Below are 5,773 nucleotides of genomic sequence, written 5' to 3'. Positions count from 1 at the left end.
TGGGCCCTGCTCTGTGTGTGACAGGGGGCAGCGCCCCAACCCCCTGATCAGCCCTGCTCTGTGGGTGATAGAGGGCGGTGCCCCAACCCCCCAATCGGCCCTACCCTGAGTGTGACTGAGGGTGGCATCGCAACCTCCCAATCCGCCCTGCTCTGTGCATGATGGGGTAGCGCCCCAACTCCCCAATCGGCCCTGCTCTGAGCCTGACCAGGGGCTGCACTTAGGAATTGGGCCTGCCCTCTGCCACCCGGAAGCAGGTCTAAGCCAGCAGGTCGTTATCTCCCAAGGGGTTCCAGACTTCGAGACTGCGAGAGGGCACAGGCCGGGGGGGGGGGGGACCCCCCCCCCCGAGTGCACAAATTTTTGTGCACCGGGCTTCTAGTTATATTATAACCACTATAAGGATAATGTGTATATCAATTAACTACCCCAAAAATTCCTCATTCCCCTTTCTAATTCCTCCCACTCCCTCTCACACCCCCTCCACCATCCCCAGATAACCACTGATTTGCTTTCTGTTGCTATAAATAAGTTTGCATGTTCTAGAGTTTTATATAAATGGAAGAAGACAGTTCATGCTTTTTTTCTTACAGATTCTTTGATTTTTCATAATATTTTCAGATTCATCCATGTTGTTAAGTATATCAATAGTCTATTCCTTTTATTATTGAGTAGCACTCCACAATTTGTTTTTCCATTCACCAAGTGGTAAATGTTTAGTTGTTTCCAGTTTGGAGTGGTTATGAATAAAGCTGCTACCAAGCTCATGAAAAGTCCTTGGGTGAACACATGCTTCCATTTTCCTTGGTGTGGAAGGGATATATTATATGGTAGACATATGATTGCCTTTTTAAAAATTTCCACACTGCTTTTCAAAGTGGTTGTACGATTTTACATTCCCACCCAACCAATGATTATTGAGGTTCTACTAGATGCTGAGATATAGCATTGAACAAAGCAGACGAATAGGCAAGTTCTCATTCAGAAGAGCTTCTGGGAGTCCCAAGGTGGTCTCTGGGTAGCAATCTGTGAGATAGAATATAGTATGCTGGATTATATTACAGTGTTCCATAGGGATGAACACCTATAGATGGAGGAGGGACAAGTAGGTTTGGACCAAGGGAAAAGTCAGTCTTTGATGTAGGCCTAGTGATAGCTTTTGCCCACCCTGTGTGAAGTTGTGGAGCTAAAATGTGCTACCAGATTTGTCAAGGATTAGGTCTAAGTGGCTATATACCCTACCTTCAGCTATGAAAAGCACCACAGGGGAGCATTACTATGGGTGAGACAGCTCTCTCAAACAGAGGTTACCCCTGAACCCACTATCTGTTCATATTCATGCCAGCAGGATGAACAACTAGTCCTTCCTCGAAGGGAACATCTAGGCAGCACAACTCTGTGTTCATCACAGTGTACCCATTTTTCTGATTGAATCCACTTCTCCACATACTAGTATGTCGAGGGAGCAAATTATGTAGGATCCAGAGGGTCTGTATTACTGTAGAAAACTTACAAGATGAAAATACCAGTCCATAGTGCTGCAGCTGGTCTTGCAGCCAAAACGAACACTCATCTCTTTCTGCCATTATCTGAAAGGGCGAGGACTACGCCCTCCATCTTACCCTGTGTCCTCCATTTTGGGGCAGCCACGTGCTTGGCAAGGAGCTTCTTCCCGGAAGTCTAAGCCTCTGCTAGCCACACCCAGGAACAAGACACCGACTTGCTCCTGGCCAATCGGCAGAGCACAGTCCTTTCTCCTCCCCTTACTCCACCCCTTACTCCAACCCCCCTATAAAACCCGCCTCCACACAGAGTTCTCTCTCTCTGCTTCCTGTCGCTGCGTCGGCAAGGTGGGGGAGCTGAGCTAGCTCGAATAAAGACTCTTATGCTTTTCATTGGACTGGCAGGCTCCCTGTTGGTCTGTGGGGATCTTGAAATCTTGGCATAACATTATCCATTCCAGATTCCCTTCATCTTCAGCTCCTGAATCTGATGGTCTTAATAGGTTATGAGTGGCATTATTTATACTCTCATCCATGGTCATCTTAACCTCCCCTGGATTGGGTTGCTACCCTGTCCTTTGGCTGTCAAATTTGGGTAGGGATGTACCAAAAGGCACTCAAAGGATCAATTTGGAGCCAAACATTTTTCCCCATCCTCAGTGTGTAATATCATCATCACCCCTACCCTTTCCTGAAGATTAGAGTCTATTTCCTCTGACATGATTTTGTCTCTCCTTTCTGAAGGATCCTTGATGAGTACAAGGAGGACAAAGTGCAAAAGTGGCATTTGTAACTTATGTATAATTCAATATCTCAAAGTTCTAGGAGTCATGCACCCCAAGTTTTCCAATCTGGATGAAAGGAATGATGGTCACGCCTGCTTACACCCCTTGTTTCCAAGACCCATGGATGATTCCCTTTGAGAACTAGAATGATGCAAAAGTCTCTAGAGGATAACTTGCAATGCCACTAAAATATTGCCTCCAAACAGAACTTCATCTGAGCCTTCATCAATCTATTCCAATCTTCTGTTAGGCAGTGGCTTCTGGGTGATACAAAATGGCATTTGAGTACTGGTTCCATGATTATGGGTTTATTTTCACACCTTGTTGCTGTAAAACAGGTCTTCTCATCTGATATGATGATTTATTGGAATACCCTGACAGTGAGTCAAACACTCTTTATGCTCTCAGATAAAGGTCATGGCTGAGGCCCTACAGGTAAACAATTACCTGAAGTTTGTGTATAGTCCTCTCAAAAGATTGATCTTATCAGAGTGAAAAGGCCCAATCTATTCAACCAGTCCTTGTATTTGGTGCTCAAGATTAGTTTCTGTTGCTGAAAGGTTGGCAATTAAACAGCAGAAAAGTTATATCCACATAGATAAGTCAAGGCTCATACTGTTAGGCTCAGACATAGCCTCCATCTCTCCCACATGGCCACTTTGTACATGTTCCCATAAGTATGGATAAACATAGTTATAAAAATTTATCAGCCCAAGGACTTTGTGTAAACCCTCTACAACCAGTCACTAGTGCTTTCCCCAATCCATATATGAACTCAAGCTCCCAACAAAATTCTCCTTTTCTGTTGATTGAAACCAATGTAACATGATTCCTGATGGGACTTGCCACTATGAAGTGATTTAAATTATCTCACAGGAAGGATATATCTCTCTTGTCAGGTTAAAAAAAATAGAGGAACTGAGATGCTATTAAGTACATGCTTTGCTAGTTCCCCCGTTTATCCTGGAGTTCCCTGTCTTCCAATGAGGTGGTAGCCTGCAAATCTTATAAATGACACCACATGCATTTGTTAATGGAGTGTTGGCATTCTACATATGCCAATGACATCTCTCCAGGGAACTGTATTTGCACTTTATTCATATTCTGTTGAGCGTTTCCCTCCACGTCCCGCGTGGTTTAGGGTTCAGGATCTGGAAGAGGAGCAGCACACAAATGAAAGAGAAGAGACAAGAGATAATTTGGAAATACTGGGGGACCAGGTGGGTAAGTCCAACTCAAGGGGAAGGACTTCCACTGGTGCTCAGGCCTCACCAACCTTTTATTGATCTGGGATACACCCATAGCACAGCCCTTAGGCAGGCAATTTCCAGTAACAGGCAGACTAGCCCTTCAGCAAGGATTTACATAATAATAAATGGGGAAGTTGCTTCAGCTACCATTGTCTGGACTAACAGTGGGTGCACAGCCCTGACCATTGCCAGAGCTCAAGGGTCACCAGCCTTCCGGGATCCTTGTCCATACCTTTCTGATAGTGAAGACAATGGATGACTTCCCGTAATATTCCAAAGATAATTCCAAATATTTTAAGCCAAAGTGGTGAGTAATTATAGGCATTTCAGATAGGTGAAATAGTTTGGGACTCAAAGTTTTGTGGTTCCCTGGTCTGACTTCTCACTTGACCCTCTATGTTAATGACAGGCCTCCGGTAACAAATATATTTGCATTAGAACAAGGCATTTCCCAATGGATATCCTCAACAAAGATGAAACCTCCAAGAACTGTTGCAAACATTTTAACTTATCCTTTACTTCCTTATGTCTTTGTCTAACTCATGTGTATGCATATATTTTTCTCTAACAACATGATGAGTTTCATGAAGAATTTTCACAGGGATCTTAAAAGTTTTCATAACAATGTTCCATATGTTGACTGTAATGGCTACATGTGTAAATGCATTTATCAAATTATAGACCTAAAATGAATGCATTATATGGAAGGTAAATTGTAGTTTAGTAAATCTGATTATTAAAAGACTGTATCCCTTCCAGAATCCAGAGCTGTGATGTGTCCTATGTTTATATTTTTATTAAAATATTCTGTTAAACTGTACAGTTGGGTGTCTTGTTTGTTTGTCTGTTTGTTTGGGTTTTGTTGTAACCAATAATATTCTCAGCAGCTTCAGACTTATGTATCCAACCACATGACCCCACCAAGATTTTTCAAAGGCTCCACAAACAATATGACCAAAACATAACTGTCAATTTCCTGACATTGACACAACCTAGTTCTCCCGTCACTTCCCCATCTAATCAAACCACACTAAACCTGTAACAAAGATCCACATTCCAAGAGCCACACTTGATTCCTTTCTATTGCTCACCACAAGCATGGACTTTGTCAGCAAGTTCAGTACTTCAAGGGTATTTCTCATTTCAAACCACGCTCACCCCTCCCATAGTAAGAGCCTGCTCCATGCCACTGTAACCTCTCACACTATGTCTGTGGTAGACTCCTAACTCATCTCCTTGCTCCTACCGTTCCTATATTTCAATCTGTTCTCCAAAGAAGTCATTGAGAGTGACCATTAATAAAGAAGATTATAATAATATCCTTTTCTTAGAGCATCCCAATGGCTCCTTCCTGTTAAAAGAAAACCCAGAGTCCTTATAATGTCCCACAGGCCTGTGATCTGATACCTCCTACCACTCTAACCTCATTACCTAATAGGGTGCTTCTAATGCACATTGGCATCCAACCTGCTTCCTAAACATGCCAAGCTTTTTCATACCTTAGGAGCCTTCTTCTTGATATTATCTCTGCCTAGAGCAGCCATGGACAAACTACAGCCCGCGGGCCAGATCCGGCCCGTTTGAAATGAATAAAACTAAAAAAAAAAAAGACCGTACCCTTTTATGTAATGACTAGGGGCCCGGTGCACAAAAATTTGTGCACTGGGGGGGGGGGTCCCTCAGCCCGGCCTGTGCCCTCTCGCAGTCTGGGACCCCTCAGGAGATAACGACCTGCTGGCTTAGGCCTGCTCCCGGGTGGCAGAGGGCACGCCCAATCCCTAGGTGCAGCCCCTGGTCGGGCTCAGAGCAGGGCCGATTGGGGAGTTGGGGCACCACCCACTGTCATGCACAGAGCAGGGTGGATTGGGAAGTTTGCGATGCCACCCTCAGTCATGCTCAGGGTAGGGCCGATTGGGGGGTTGGGGCACCGCCCCCTGTCACACTCAAGGCAGGGTCGATGGGGAGGTTGCGGTGCCATCCCCTGTCACGCACAGAGCAGAGCCCACACCCTGATCCAGGGTGGGGCTCCATACCCTGTCACGCACAGAGCAGGGTCGATCAGGGGGTTGGGGAGCTCCCCCCTGTCATGCACAGAGCAGGTCCCATCAGGGGGTTGGGGAGCTCCCCTCTGTCACGCACAGAGTAGGGCCAATAAGGGAGTTTGGGCACCGCCCCCTGTCACACACAGAGCAGGGCAGATCAGGGGGTTGGGGCGCCACCCTCTATCACCCACAGA

The sequence above is a fragment of the Myotis lucifugus genome, unplaced genomic scaffold, assembly GCF_000147115.1.
Source record: "Myotis lucifugus unplaced genomic scaffold, Myoluc2.0 scaffold_2, whole genome shotgun sequence".
In the NCBI taxonomy this organism is placed as follows: domain Eukaryota; kingdom Metazoa; phylum Chordata; class Mammalia; order Chiroptera; family Vespertilionidae; genus Myotis; species Myotis lucifugus.
Note: the sequence above shows the minus strand (reverse complement) of the source record.